Genomic DNA, 16,482 nt, shown 5'->3' with positions numbered 1-16,482 from the left:
AACTTTCTCTAGCCACCCAGAGAAAATGATATGGAAGAGTAGCAACTTCTACTTTAGGTACTTTCCAGTGGGGAAGAAAATACTTCCGATGCTACTTTATTTGAAATTAAAAGAAATGTATCCAAAAACCCTGAACCCTACTTGGAAATGAACATGAGTGACCTAGTTTATGCAGACACTGCTCACCATGCAGGTTTAGAGCAGACTGGAAGAAATACAACATTGAACAGTAATCAAGAGGAAAATTTGTTGTTAAGGGTAAAGGCAGAAAATCTTTATTTGTTAAAACATAAAAGCACAGAAAGGAAATTTTTTTGTCTCAAATATTTTAGTCAGGCAAAAATATATGTGTTGTTTCCTCTTTGTTGCTAGGTAATTCTTATGTTTTATTTATTTATTTTGTGGGTACCAGAATTTGAACTCAGGGGCACTTGAAAACTGAGGCACATCCTAAGCCCTAGTTTATATTTTATTTAGAAACAGGGTCTCACTGAGTTGCTTAGTGCCTTGAAGTTGCTGAGGTTGGCTCTGAACTCAAGATCCTCCTGCCTCAGCCTACGGAGCTGCTGGGATTACAGGCATGTGCCACCCTGCCTGGTTTAGAGTGAAAGAATTTTAAATAAGTAGTGCAGATGGCAACTTGTTTACATGGTATGATTTTGATAAATGGAAATTTAAAGGATTGGAATGGAAATGTTTAAGTTTTGAGAGATGGAGAGTTAGGCCAATGAGTTGAGCTTGACTATATACCTATATCTAAAATCTCTCTGCTAAAGAATGAAAATATTTTTCCCCTGACACGCACACACACCAGCTTCAAATGCAATGGTGTTAAGGGTGGCACATTTGGGGGGTGATTAGGTCACGAGGCCAGAGCCATCAGGAATGCAGTATGACCCCTTCCACCATCCACTGTGAGGACACAAAATTGAGAAGTTGCCATCTATGTACCAAAAAGTGGGCTTCATCAGACACAATCTACAGTTGTCTTGATTTGGGATTTCTCAGCCTTCATAACTTTGAAAAATAAATCCCTATTGTTTATAAAAAATTCCAATCTACAGTATTCTGTGGTATTATCCCAGATGAACTAAGAGACTCATCAAACCAAACTTTTATGTTGGGCCCATATACACAACTTGAGACACAGAAGATGTTGGAAAATAATGAATTAAAAAGAGAAAAGTCACTCCCTGATCTTGTGCTATTCAGATAAACCTGTTCATAGCTCCATACTCTGTCCCCCCAATCCAGAAAACATTAATATTAAAAATTAATACAGGGAAGGCCAAATTCAAGGACAACTTTGAGTAAAAAAATCACAACATATCTAGGGTTTCCCTTCTTTAGTTAGTCTTACCTTTCTGGCTAAGGTAACAAGGATAAAAAGATAGACTTTGATCCTATCCAGGCACTAGCTTGACTAAAAATTTTGGAGTTTTTCAGCTTCACTGAGCTTCCTCCTTGGGCTTAAGGATAAAAGAGTTTTTTTTCTTGGCATGATTTTTCTTACAACTGTTTCTGGAGTATGATCCCTAACCCGACAAATACACAACAGTGAGAAAGAACAAAGGCTTTTCATTGCCCATGTCTTCGGCTCTGCCCATTGCCCTGGGTGGTGTCCAGAGGCAGTTCTAAGAGGAGGACAGGATGGACACAGTAAAAATCTGGGTTCTTGGCCAGATGCTCTCTCTATCCAGAAGAGATATAGCCACTCTGTGTCTTTCTCACAGCACTGCTAGCAGCTTTGACAATTTGCTTTCCCTTGAAACTATATCCTAAGCTTTATGTCAAAGAGGTAAACTATTTCCAGTATTTTCATGAGAGGCCAGGTAAACACACACACACACACACACACACACACACACACACACACAGCTTAAAAGAATAGCATATGTTCTTTAGAATCTACTGTCTCCAAATAAAACCAGTTGTTTTGAAATATAAGTTATTTTCTTATTTTAAAATCCCTTACAAATGGGAAAAGGGCAGAAATGTATTGGGAGAACATATAGTATTCATAAAACCTTGCTCCTAATAATTCCCTTGTTCCCTTAACACACTTGCATTACCTTCGTAAGTTTTGCTCTTTCACCCTGTAGCCTCATGAAGGAGAGGAGCCATAGAAAATATATTCAACCATTGTTTCTTCCATGGTCAGGTAAAACAATGTCCCTGAATAAAATTAATCTTTATGTTCATGTTATTTTTCTATCCAGTTAGCTTAACTCTAGTCTACACACACACACACACACACACACACACACACACACACACTGATCAACATTTTATACACATACACAAGCACATGTAATGTTTAGAGTTAAGCAAGTGAGATGGATATTTATATGAATAAGTAAACCAAATAAACATACACAGAAAATGTTTATATATTGATACACTTGAGAAAACATTTTTGGAAATCTAAAAATCCTTATTTTATGGTTTTGTAAAGAAGAGTTACTATTGTTCTAAGATAGAGTTAGATCTGATCCAATCATAAAGAAAACCATATAGAAGTCAGCAAATAATGACTAACAGACAAGAGCTCAGTGTCAGTCACATGTTTCACACCATTGTTTTATTTAACTCTTTCAACAGTGCCATGAAATAGGTGACCCAATTATTCCAACCCTTTATAGTTAAGGAAATGAGGCTTAAGAGAGAAGTAACTTGCTCAAGGACACATGGGTATTGATAGGACTGAAGATGGGTGCATAATCTATTAAGCATAGATTCTACCCCAAGATGCTCTGCTTACCAATCTTGACCATCAACAAATCACTTACTTGTTTTTTTGTTTTGTTTTGTTTTTACAAAAAAAATCAAGTTTCTTTCTCAGAAAATAAAGTTATTATGAGATTCAAGTAAAAGGCATAGGCAAGCATTGCAAAGACTCTTGGTCACATCATCAGGAACTAAAATATCTGAGATGTTTCTCTTTACATTATAATATCAAGATTTTTTTTGTGTGTGTGTGCCCCGGATCCTTTCCTTTTTGAATCTTCATGACTGCTTGTTCTAAGAGTTTCAAATTCATTGTATTCCTTCTAATCTCAGCAAATACACAAAAATACATTGATAATAGATTTTTAACAGTGTAAATGACTGTTTTCATTTGCCAGGATGCAGTGGGCAGGGTGCAGCTGTCCTAAAGGGTAGACACTGTGCTACTACCCTCCTTCCTTCCCCTCTGTAGACAGTTACAACGTGTTCACTCTGAACCTCAGATACCCTGGCATTCTGCTAGGTAAGTACATCTGCATTAGGTACAACTTCATTACTTTTATTTAATCTGGTATCAGGCTGAATATTTTCTTTCTGTCAAAGATATATTAAAATCTTTCATTTCATCTTGCCCTATTATATTCATTCCTACAGAATTACTCATTTGCTCTCATTTTCTTAGGGATCTCATGAAGGAGAGGAGACAAAGACTTAGGCTTTGGTCACAAACTTACAATATAAGCCTCTTCGTTAAATTTGTTGTTAGAGGCAACAAAATATTAATTTTAGGCTACAAAGCACCAGTGGTATCTATCTGTGGCCATGATTTGGGAAATACTGCCTGACTTTCTGGAGCTTGGTGCTTTGTAGATGTGACATCTTGTCAACTTGTGAGCCTCTGAATGAGAGATACCCATCTTACTTTTTTTCTCTTTCATTTGGATATCAAAAAAGTGATATTGAAAAACAATGCTTTTTGGTTAATTGTATAAAACTAAAAACATAACAAATGACCACAGTCTCTGAAAATCATAGAGCAACTTCACATGTTCCCATTGTCGCTCTTCAAGTACCCATCATTTCCTCAGCTATGGTGTGTGCTTGTTCATCAGGACTTCAGGTAGAGATCTCTTCCATGATGCGAAATAAAAAGGGGAAGTACTTTATTATGTAACTTGACACTCTCAAGTAAAGATATTTGGGTTTGTGTCTATAGTGACTAACACCTAGATAAAGGTTTTGTTTTTGTTGTGTTAATATTACTAAATACTTGTGTTTACATATTTTCAGTCCTACCTCAGAATACCTCAGGAAGCAGGACAAGTATTTTTAACTGCAGTTCATAAATGAAAATGTTGGTGACTCTGTCAAGATTTTCAGGTAGTCATGAATCTGAAATTGAAGCCATGTGACTCCTGGGACATAGGTGTTTACACTGATCTATGTTTTTGCTCAACAATTAAACTCCATCCACATTTTGAAACAGGCTTCAAGGTAAGTAATGGGATGGGATTGTGAATGTTTATGGAAATGGAAAGAGTATAAGAACATAGAAAGGAAAGAGATTCAAATGATAAATCACAGAGGTGATGAGAGGAGAAAATTCGGGGCTCATCTGGCCCCTTTCTAATTATGGAGACACACCCACAAAAGCTGTAAATAAGTACCACCACCCAGTTCAGGGCCACACACAAAAGGATAAGATCTCTCACTCCCACTTCAATGTGGCACGTGTAACCAGGACTTCATCTCTGCCCAATAATGTGTGTGATCCTCTTTTGTTTTCTCATGATGGAAACTTCAAATCAACCTTTTGGTGAATTCCTACCTCTTCTTTCTTATGCCTATCCCAGATACTACGTGAATTAACTAAAAAACAAGAGGGTTCTCTGTCTCTTCAGGGAAAGTCAGACAGGGATATTACTGAAGTAGTGATTGACATGGAAACCACTATGCAATTGTCTCAGACTTTTCTGTAATTATCATAGAATTTTGAGATTGTAGGGTTGGCCAAAAGGTGGTGAGGATAGGAGAAAATAAGAAGTTTAATAGTTGAAGCTGAAAAGAGATACTTTTAAAGAAAAAAAAATATTGTTTTTCCCCTTTACTGGTAGAACAGAGAGAAGAAAGAAAGAATGATTGATCAAAAAAGAAAAAAAAAAAAAGCTCCTATACCTTTAAGAAGTTTTCTGTATTTTGGCAGACAAAACAAAACAACAGTAACAACAACAACAACAAAAAAAAACTAAAAATTACTTTTGAAAATATAGACTTGACGCTTTCTAGATTAGATTAATTCAGGACTCAAAGGAAAGGCAATTTCAAGAACTATAACAAGGAAATTAGAAGGTGGATAAGGAAGAGGTATTTTTGTTAGCTTCCATACTCATAGGGGCCAAGACTCCTTATTTGCTATGGATGAATCCATTCTACTTGGATTCATTAATTAAAAGTACTATTTAGAGGATGTGTCTCCTAGGGATGGCAATAGTCTGGTAAGTAAATTTACATATATTACATTTCAACAAAAGGTTTCCACATCTTTTTAAGTTTAAAAAAACAATAGAAATTTGGAAATGAAGTTGTGAGTCATAGCTTTTGCACTGGACACTCTGTGCCTTTGTTTATAGAGAGGAAAGGTAGGATTGGAGATGAGGAGAAAACATTATCAATTGTTAATACCGAACAAGTGAAAAGTTATATTATTAAACTCTTGGTTAATACCTTGAGAGAAGAAGAAATCAAGGGCCCTCCAGCCTTGGTGAGTGAAACTTTCCCTTCCTTAGGAGTGTAACATCACCACATTCCCTTCTATATCTCATCCATGTTTCAAGATCAAACTAAAGTCTCATCTCCTTTGTAAAAACTGTCTCTTACATTCCAATTTCAACTGCTCTCTGCCCTCTATCATTAAAATTTGTTTGGATAGTATTTGTCCAAATCATTCATTTAGCTGTTAGAAATATCCTCCAGTATGACATAACCTCTTTTCTTGAAAATATTTTAAATCTTTAAATCAAGATCCCTCATGTTGATTTTCTCTCCCGCTTCCCAGGAGACCACAGATCTTTAAGAACAGGAATAATTTCTTCTATTAATTTTATTCCTTACAAAAACTAGAATAATTTTTCTGCACAATAAACATTTGTTTCTTTTTTATTATTTGAAAAAGTAGACAATGAAAGATAGTACATCAACAATCTGATAAATTATTCACTGAGAGCACAGAGAAGAGAAAAATCAATATACACAGAAGTAGTTTGGGAAATCTTTCAGGAATAGATAGAACTTGAACTAGGCCCTGAAAGATGGAAAAACTTGGAGAGAACATGCATCTTTGATGAGGCCTCTCAAGCCATCTAACCACTGTGCAATTTCACTGTACTCTGTACAGAAGACAATGCTGCCTAAAGAAATAAACTGTCTCCCAAGGTAAAAACACGAATAATTATTAAATAGTTCAGCATCGACATTAAAGATAAGATTTGGGGTTTCAATGGTTTGCTAGTGAAACCATGAATATTATCATGAGTTCTCAGCCTAAGATAAATTGGGCTATGGAGTTAATAAAATTTAATCTGTTAAACTTTCCCTTCCTCCCTACTATTCCATTAGCTCTGCTGGAGGCTTGCAATTGTGTTTGAAAGAAAATCATGTTTTGCTTCAGGAACGTGCATGAGTTTCTTGGTGTTCTGCAAGGAAATAAAGTGATGAGAATATATGGTGTATCTTGTTATATCTTGTTGTAAAAACCAATCACCTTTCTTTAGATGTGCATGCAATTCAGAACATTGTCTTTGCCTCTGTTCTTTCTGCCTGCACTGGACACTGCCCTTTCTGACCACCTCCATTTCTACATACCTTTCTACCTCCACCCTGAGCAACTTTTGTCTTTTCTGAAGCAACCTATTCACTTTTCCAAGCCCAGCTCAATTACTTCTCATAAGCCCTTCTTCACCCCTTTTAGTGTAATAAATCCTACACTTAGCATTTTTAAGTAGCTTTATTAGAGGACTATATATTTTTTCCCCCAGGGATTTGGAATGATTCATCTTGGATAATCAGTGTCTAGCATGTTTTCCGGCCATCTAGAAATGTTTCAAAATTTTTTGTTACATGATTAACATAATGAATGGTAGAAGGAAAGAACATAAGTGTTTAGCCAGAATCTTAGCAAAGAATTCCATATTTCTAGAGTATATCATTTAAACTATAATCAAACTTTCTTATGGATGGATGAAGACATTTCACATTTTCTCTCATTATTTTAAAACTGAAATTGGATCTTAGATTCCATCTGTGTGGGACCATACTACAATACTATGCCATGGCATTAAGTATATAAGACACCAGACTTTTTAAAATCTATACTAAATATATAAACTAAGCATATATTTCTAAATTTATTCTCAACAAATTTAGTTCACTTTGTGTGCACTAATAACTTTATTTTTAAAAGGGCACATTCAGAAATGGAGTATCTCAAGATACAATGAAAATCTCCTGTCATAACTAATATTTCACAAAATTGAGGAGATAGCTGCTCATACTGTCACAGCTGATCAGTGTTTCACAAGTGAGGATCATTAGAATCTCTGGGAATAATTTATAAAATTTAAATAACCACCCAAGACCTCCAAGATTAGATCTTTAGGGGATAAGCCCAAGATCCTGCATTTTGATAAGATCTTCCTAGAATTCCCAAACACACTAATGTTCCCTTGGATAGCAGCATGACTTACTTCCTCATCTCTTTTTTAGATCTTTACTGGAAGTGTATGTAGTCTCCCTGTCACAATATTCTACTTTCCTTGTCCCCCTTTCCTCCCTCTATCCTTAGAACTAATAGATGAAACTTTCTGTATACCACTCACTTATTTGTTTGCTGCCACCTCTCAACACAGTAACTAGGACATAAATTATAAAAGCAGGTAATTAAAAAAAAAATGTTTCGTTCACTGCTATAAGCCCAGTACCACATAAAGTCCTTGAACATTATAGTGTTCAATAAATACTTGTTAAATAAATAAATGAATTCTCTCCATCAAGTGTTTTTAGTTAATAAACTTATAATAGTAATATTTTAAATCTCTTTTTCTCCATTAAAAAATATCTCAAATCTACTTCTCCACCTCCCCCCCCCAAAAAAAAAGAAAAATAGTTTGGATCCATAGATGAGAATTTCCTTGAAATATGCTTTATATCTGTTCTTTATACTATAATCCAGCAGGAAGCATTTTTTTTTTCTGTCTCTGCATCATCTTTGTATATTTAAACTCCAGGTCAAAGATTAGATGAGGATGAAAATAAAGGAGAAAATTCAAGAAGTGTCAGACTTAATGGTGGCAATAAATAATGTTTTGCTAAAATCTCCCTAAGAATAGATGGCACAGTCTATGTAGGAGTATGTAAATGATATGCAAATTAGAATCTAATTTTAATGCAAATGCATATGTGGTCCTCCTAACTATTTCCTGCACCTGGATAGAGCCCCTAGGAAAATTCTATTGGAGAGAAATGTGCTCTCAGCAACGTTTTAATGACTGGGTGGATTGGAGAGCAGTGGGTACCACACCTGGCATGCATTATAAGGTCTGCTAGTTACCACTAAAAACAAGCTCTTATCTATGCAATGCTACTTTGCAGCTTTGGTGAGCCCAGTTTCAGTTACACATACCTTCACTGACCTGTTCTATAAGGGGGTATGACGCTGCTTTGCCTCAGGCTCGTGGGCAGAGTTTGTAAGTTAACACATCATTTAAAGCAAGGTATGTGTAACATTTGGGGGCCAGAGGTACTGCTAAATGTAAATTATCCCAACTCAGTGCTGTGGTTGCATTTCCTTATAAAATACCATCCAGCCTGAGTGAATAATTTGCATCCTACTAATAATAGGAGTTCTATAAAATGGAGAAAAAAATGAGGATAAAATAGATATGGCCAAATAAGTTTGTCACTATTGATGTTTTTAAGGGTTTACTTAACAAAAACAAAGTTGACAGAAGAAGTAAAGGCTAGAAGAAAATGTCTTAGTACAAAGACATGAAGGGAAGACAAAGGGACTAAATACTGTCTTGTGATAGCACTGCATGATTTGTCCATCTATTTTGAGAATGACAGATAATAATGAAAGCAATACCATCTTATAGTTCTATTTTTCTATAGTCCTTTATTGTTATTAATTATCTATTATTATCAATTATATACCCAATTTTCTCCATTGATTTTTTTGTCACAACATGTAAAGTAGATAGGGTTTCATTACATACCCTATTTTATTAAAGATTTTTTTGAGAGGGACTCTTTTCATTTTTAATTTTTTAACTGATTCGTAAAAGCATAAAAATTGCACCTATTTCTATGGCACTATGTGATAGTTCCAAACGTGTATACGTTGTAATGTGCAATTTTTATAACTAAGACTATTGTTTCTGGCATCATGACCAGGTGCTTTAAAGGACCTTCCCATAGCAAGACACCACATATTACACAAGATACATGTCACGTGCTATCACTGGTCTAACAGAAGTATCTTGTAATGTCCCCTTAAATGTATAAAGAACCTACCTGTGTGAGAGAGAGGGCTGAAGCCAGAGACAAATTTCAGATGGGAGAGGAAGGGTTTTCCAGACAGCAAACACCAGAAGCACAGTTACTTTTAGAATACTGGGTTTTGAGCTAGTTGTGGGCTAAGGCAGCTTCCTGTACTATTTCAAGTCAAGGGAGATGTTGAGGTCATCCAGTTGCTAGGTAGAATCTTCTTGCTGCCAGCAGGCACAGAACTGAAGCAAATCTAAACCAAAGCTAGTCAGTGTGGCTCGAAGACTGACACCATCAGCAGCAGGTTAGAAACTCACACTCTTAGGCCCCAACCCAGATCTACTGAATTGTAATCTGTACTTTGGTAATTCCTCAGGTGATTCTTAGGAACATTGTAGTTTGGAAAGATTTGTTGTACAGAGAAACATGACCTTATATGGGTCCATCAAAAAACCATTAGAATAATAAAATGAGCTCATAGTACAGAGTACCAAGGACTTGGGAGTTGTGAATAAAAATCAAAAGGGGGAAAAAAACAAACAAGAAGAGTTTGGATAGACCTCCTAGGACCACAGATTGTATATGTGAAACATAGAGTCCAGGCCAGATATGTATGAGAAGGCGGTAGAACATGGCAGGGAGGAAGCAAGCACAGAAGATTTAAAAATGAAACTCCAAAAAGTGAGAAATATATGGTAGTTCTCTTTTTAATCTCTTTATGAACCTCCATACAGCTTTCCATAGTGGCTGCATCAATCTATATTCCCACTCACAGTATATACGCATTCCCTTCCTCAACATCCTTGCCAACATTTATTTCCTGATTTTTGGTAACAGCCACAGTATTAGGACTGAGGGTATATCTTATACTGGTTTTGATTTGCATTTCCCCAAGTGGTTAATGATGTTGAACAACTTTTCACTCATTGGCCATTTTTGTGTCCTCTTTGGAGAAATGTCTATTTAGGTCCTTTGCTCTTCTAAAAAAAAATTGGGTTATTTGGTTGAGGGTTTGTAGCCTGAATTTTTGGTGTGATATCCAAAATATCCCTTTTCAAGGTCAATGTCAAGGAGCTTTTCCCCTAAGTTCTGTTCTAGGAAGTTTTTATGATCCAGCAATCCCTCTTCTGGGCATATTCCCAATAAAAATGAAATCACAACCTCCAAAGATATATACACTTTCATGTTCTTTGAGTATTATTCATAATGGTCAAGATTTGGGAACCACCCAAGTGTCTGACAGTGGATGAACGGATAAAGAAATTGTGGTGTCCATATGTGTAATGGATTATTATTATTTAGTCATAAAAAAAGAGATCCTGACACTTGCCACAACATATATAAAACTGGAGGGCATTATCCTAAGCAAAATAAGCCAGACCCACAAAAAAATACTGTATGATCCCACTTATTTGTGTACTCTGAAAACACTAGTCAAATATACCAAGACTGTGAATAAAACAGTGGTTGTTATGACTCAGTGGATGAGGAGAAATAAGAAAAAAGCCAGCCTCAGCAAAATGGAGGCTCTAAGCAACTCAGTGAGAGACCTCTAAATGAAATACAAAAACAGCCTGTGGAAGTGGCTCAGTGGTCGAATGACCCTAAGTTCAATCCCTGGTACCAAAAAAAAAAAAAAAAAATGACAGATTATATCTCATGTACTTGCAATGCTGAAGAGAGAGATTAGAAGCAATATTTAAAGAAGCCATGACAAATTATTTGGCGCCAAATGTAATAAATCCACAAGTCTTTAAAAACTTGCATAGATACAAATTGGAATTAAGTCTCAGAATACCAAAAACAAACATTATCTTAAACAAACCCAGAGACAAAGGAGAGATCAACTAGGAAAGAAAAATAAATGATAGCAGATTTCCTAAGATAAAAATATGAAAAAAATTAATATCAGTCAACTTGGAATTGTGAAGCCAGAAAAACTTTTCAAAAGAAAAGAATAAATGCTTCAGAAAAAAATTAAGTATAGAGACTTTCAGTGAACAAAAATAAAATCTGATTGTTATTGTGTTCCTTCACATTTAATAGGTCCCTTCATCTCTAATCATGGTCTTTGTTCTTTAAAACAAGTTTTTGCACATTGTAAACAAATGAGAGTATCATTTCTTAAAAAAATCACATTTATTATTGATCTTATTTCTCATCGTAGGAAACTTATTCCTAAGATCCAGCTTGGTCTATAGTCTATGATTCTTATAAGCATTTGCTTACAACCATGATCTTGATAGTTCTTTAAATTCTGATAGATCAGCCTGTGTCTAATTTGTGTTTAATCTGCATTACTTGTGTTGTATCCCACCAATGACCATAAATTTGTCACATTTAAAGTATTATCCAGTTAGCAAGGCTTTCAATCCAGCTAATTATTCAGGAGTCCAAAATCTCCAGTGATCTCATTATCAAATGTATCGCTCTTGGAGTTTAGGGTTGCCAGGAATGGCTCTGTTGCATGCCACTCCATATCTTTTTCTACTCTGATATCCACTGTTCTCATTAACTTGGGTTCTGTGTCTAATGAGTTTTGCTCATTTCATAGCCAAGGCTACTTCCTTTTGTATGGGGCCAGTACCTTGCATTCCCTATGGCTGATTCTGTCTCAGGAGAGCTCAGAAGAATGAGATGTTGAACCCTTAGAGCAGAGATCTTCTTTATAGTGAAACCTAATCTTTCCTAGTAAGTACTGTCACACTGCAGGTGGGATGGAGGCGCTGGTTTGTGTCTCATACTACATTTGAAACCACTGCTTTCTTTGACATCTAGTGTCAGCTGCCAAAAAAGCCCTGGTCCAATTCACCAGATTCCTCAACTCATGGTGATTTTCTAGTAGATGTTTCATTGTCTCTTACTCAAATTCAGTCTCCTCAAAGAAAACCAAGTTCTCTAATAGAATTTATATAGGTTTAAGTACCATGTGAGGGACAAATTCAAGTTCTCTCTCACTGTGCTTTTATGTTCCGTGAAAATTAAGTTAAGGGAATGGAATCTGTTTCCAAGTCCTACAATATTCCATAGCAGTTAAACCCAAGGATGTAGGTTTTGGCAAACCAGTAGAAGTTGGTTTGCCATAAAACACAAAGAGAATTTTACTAGGATATCAACAGCTTTCTGACTTTGACTTGAATTCTCTCATAACCATTGGGACTTTGTGATTTCCAAATCCCCCTCAAAGATAGGGAGAACCCCTAATACGGAAACTTTTCGCCAACCTATGTCTATATAAGCAATGAATTATTTTGTCTCATTTCAGTGGGCAACTTGACAGACTATGTGATTTAAATGCATTTAGTTCTACTTAACACTATATCAGAGTTAATTGTCTCCTAAGTTGTATTATTATTATTATTATTATTATTATTATTATTATTATTATTATTATTCTGCTGTAAAAGAGCCTGTTAGGTCGGTGGTGGGGACTTGGTGGAGACTTAGTGGCAACTTAGAACAAAGCAGCCAGCGCCAGGAAAGGAACATCAATCTGATGCCAGTGGAAACGCCTGTCAATCAGCCAGATCTCCTGACTAACGCCTGTCAATCAGCAGGACCCCCTGGCCAATCCTGGAGTTCAGCCAACTCCCCTGACCAACTTCAAGGGGGCAAGAGACCCTAGAAACACCTTTTCCTGTCCCAAGCCCTTCCCTTCCTGTTGTAAGCCCCATAAAAGTCCAGTCCAGTGAAGCTTCCATGTGGTTTCTCCTCAGACCCTTCCCCTGTCCCCACTGTGGGTCTGATCGAGTTCCGCCCTGGAGTGATATCTCAATAAAGCCTCCCCTTAATGATCTGACAGAACCCTTGCCATCTACTCTGCCATTTTAATTGGTCACATGACTTCCCAGAATTAGAATACATTTCTCAGAATCAGTTTTTGCTAGGTGTGGCCATTCAACTAAGGTCTGGCCCATGGCAGGTAAGCCAAAGTGTTGTGGGCATTCAATAGACTCTTCCCTAAGAAATATTGCGCATGCCCTTTGTGTTCATCATGTCTTCCACTTTCACACAGATGACATGATCATGTCACCCAGTCAAACACAAGGCAGAAGAATCCGTGTCCTCAATATCACATGCCTTATAAATCTTGGAGAACCAACCCAGACTTTTATGTGAAAAAGAAATACACTCCTTACCTGTTTCAGCCACTGTTATTTGAGGGTTCCTCCTCCCCACACATTAACCAAATCCTAGCATCCTGTAAGCTTTGTGGAAGTGTCCTACTTGTGACTCCAAGTTCGAATTTCCTGATCTTACCAGTTCCACATCTCACTTCTCTTTCCTTCTTCTCAATCGCTAGTGCTTTTGATCCTGAATCTTTCTCCACTTCTGCCATTGTGTCTTCCCTTCAATTTGAAATACGAGCCAGTCTTCCTAGGTCTCTGATTTCAGTGTGCCTCCCATATACAAATTTTGTACTTTTTTCCCCTCCTCAGCTCAGTGATTCTGTGAATATTCTTCCAGTTACCACCTGACCCCACTTAGTTCTGGGTCTCCTGTGCTCATAACACATTCCTTTGGGCTCATCTGGAGACACCATGCTTATTCAAGACACAGGTTTGTGTTCTCCACCTTCTCTCTCTGCAGCAGGGAGAGACTGTCCCTGCAGAAAAAGGCTTTCAAAAGATTTTTTTTTTTTCTACTTCACCTTTCTACCTAGGACAGATGAAGGAACACAGGAAGAAACTCATTTCTATGCAAAGAGAATATATTGAAAGTACACAAATGAATAATATGAAAGTGGCAAATTTCTTATCTGCCAAAAGCATCTTTCCTCTGACTCATACTCCAGCTAAATACCTTGGAATGGTGGGAGGCTATTTCTGCTATGAAGCTGAATTGACCTTCTCTGGACACCTTCTCTGAGATACTTCTCAATTCTCCCATATAAATGTCTCTATTATTTTCAGTAGCATCACTGGACAATAAAAAGGTATGCCCTTACCTCAGTCCCAGAACAGAATGTCCATTATCATTAATGATGATCATAACCTGAAAAAAGAGTCAATTGACCTCTTCGCATATGCCCTCAAGCTACATAATCAGGTTTCCCTGGGGATTTGGTATGCATTTGATAGGACAGGATTAATTCAGCATAAAAAAATTCTCTGGCCTATTTGAACTTTTAAGTAGAATACAAAATGACCTACTTTGACAATATATTTAACTTTTCTCACAGTAACTATTTTTTCTAACTCTTTGTTCATTACCTTGCCAAAGTGTTTATGTGAAAAGATTCTTAAACTCTTACATCTACACCTATACTGGAATGTGAATACTTTTTTTTTTTTAACACCACCATATTGTCAAGAAACAACCACAGCAGGAAATTAGTATTAGCAAGAAATTAAAGTGATTCTGAAATAAAGGCTTGAAGAAGCAAATTCTTAAAAATCCATTTGGCATAGATTTCTGATCTTATGGTAGGCCAAGACACTTAAAGAGGAAAGAGGCTGTCCAGAGAGAAGAAAAATTATAAAATGGAAAATATCAATGCTTCAAAAAGAATTAGGTTAAATTTTCATTAACAAATCTAGCCAATCTATTAAATAATCAGAAAAAATTGAAATGTTTACTAATTGTATTTACTTCTTAAGTCTCCAAATTAAAAAAAATATTTTAAACAACCTATGAAAAGGAAAACATTTAAGTATGTTAACTTTAACTGGCATTGCTATGGTTTAATTTTGGTGAGTCTTCATCACATGCTTAAAAAACCCTCCTACCTTGTATATGTTCTGATGATAGGAAAATCCAAAACTGGTCATTGTTTAATGTACTATATCTGCATTTTGTGTTTCTAACAAAATGGTGAGCATTTTGAAGAAGAAACACCTACATTTCTTTTGTACCACTTGCTGCATGTAGATCACTGTTAGACCCTTGACAAATTATGAACTTGATAAATTATATTTATGATTATGTAGTATAATGGTAGTTTTAAAATACAAGGATCCAGATCCTTGAACTATATCATGAGTCAGTCTACCATAAACATAAGTGTTATCCATACAACATTAAAATACTCAGGACATTAAGGATAAAATTATTGCAAATAATTATCTGGCACTAGTGACAAAAAATAATGGGTAAAAGGCTAAATTTTAAATAGACAAGATTTTTACTTGAAAATATAAAGCTATGTTTTTTTTTTTTACAACTCTTGTTGTCATTACCCATTTCTTCAAAAACTTCTTTATGAACAAAGAATCAAGAAAAATTACAACACTAGCCAATAACAACCAAAGATGCATAAAACTTTGAAAAGATAATTTAGACAACGGCAATGTATATTAATTTCAGATATTTCTAGTGGCAGAGTGGGAAGCTATACCTTAAATAAAGAAACCTGTTCTGATATAAGCAAACTGGGTTTTACTCACTTATTTCTGCAGGAGAGAACGTAAGGAATCAATTCTGAATTAGCATCTCATTACAGGAAATGAATGTACAATTCTGATTATTTACGGATTTAACCATAAATCCTTAGAATGGTATAGAAATAGGAGAGTGAGTCTTTGAATTGCTTCACTTAAGATAAGAAGTTGCACAACTAGGTGAGGTTCTGAGCAAAGAAGGAAGTGCTATGAAAGTCAAAAGAATATTCTGCATTTCTAATTGTGAAACTGATAATGAGGGGTGGTTTTAACAGTTCTCAGTCACCCCAGGATGTGGCTGTCTTTGGCCAGGACAAAGGCTTGGCCTCAAAAGCAGTCTCATTACTGATTTGCAGCACTGTCATGATCCCTGAGACAATCAATCTCAACAAACATCGAAAACAGTTTAGAACCAAGGCTGGGTTTGATCACTTGCTTCTTTTATTAAAGGCTAAGGTTTTTTTTGACCATCTGATGTGATAATGGCTGCACAGAAGCATTTCAGACAGCAGGTGCACAGGTGCAGCCTGGACAGGTCTAGTAGGAAGTCTAAAGTTACTAGATGTGCTGTTGTCACATGGGTGAGATAAACTCATTCTTTTTCACTGTCATGACTAAAAGCTCTGACTAGAACAGTCACAGAAAAAGAAAAATTTATTTGGGGGCCACCAATTTCAGAGGTCTCTGTTCATAGACAGCCAGCTCCATTCCTTGGGGTTCAGGGTGAGGCAGAACATCATGACAGAAGAACATGGCAGAGGGAAGGTGCTTACATGATGATCAGAAAGCAGAGAGGGAGACTACACCCGCCAGATTTAAAATATATACCCCAAAG

The 16,482-nt window shown here is 36.2% G+C and overlaps 1 pseudogene; it reads right to left on the bottom strand.

The window, feature by feature from the left end:
• The window catches only part of LOC144368965 (large ribosomal subunit protein uL30m pseudogene), a 31,624-nt pseudogene extending 18,018 nt beyond the window's left edge, over positions 1-13,606 (bottom strand).
• Positions 13,607-16,482: the final 2,876 nt, after the last annotated feature.

Source organism: Ictidomys tridecemlineatus, chromosome 12 (assembly GCF_052094955.1).
Source record: "Ictidomys tridecemlineatus isolate mIctTri1 chromosome 12, mIctTri1.hap1, whole genome shotgun sequence".
Taxonomy (NCBI): domain Eukaryota; kingdom Metazoa; phylum Chordata; class Mammalia; order Rodentia; family Sciuridae; genus Ictidomys; species Ictidomys tridecemlineatus.
This window is presented reverse-complemented; position numbering and strand designations above follow the sequence as displayed.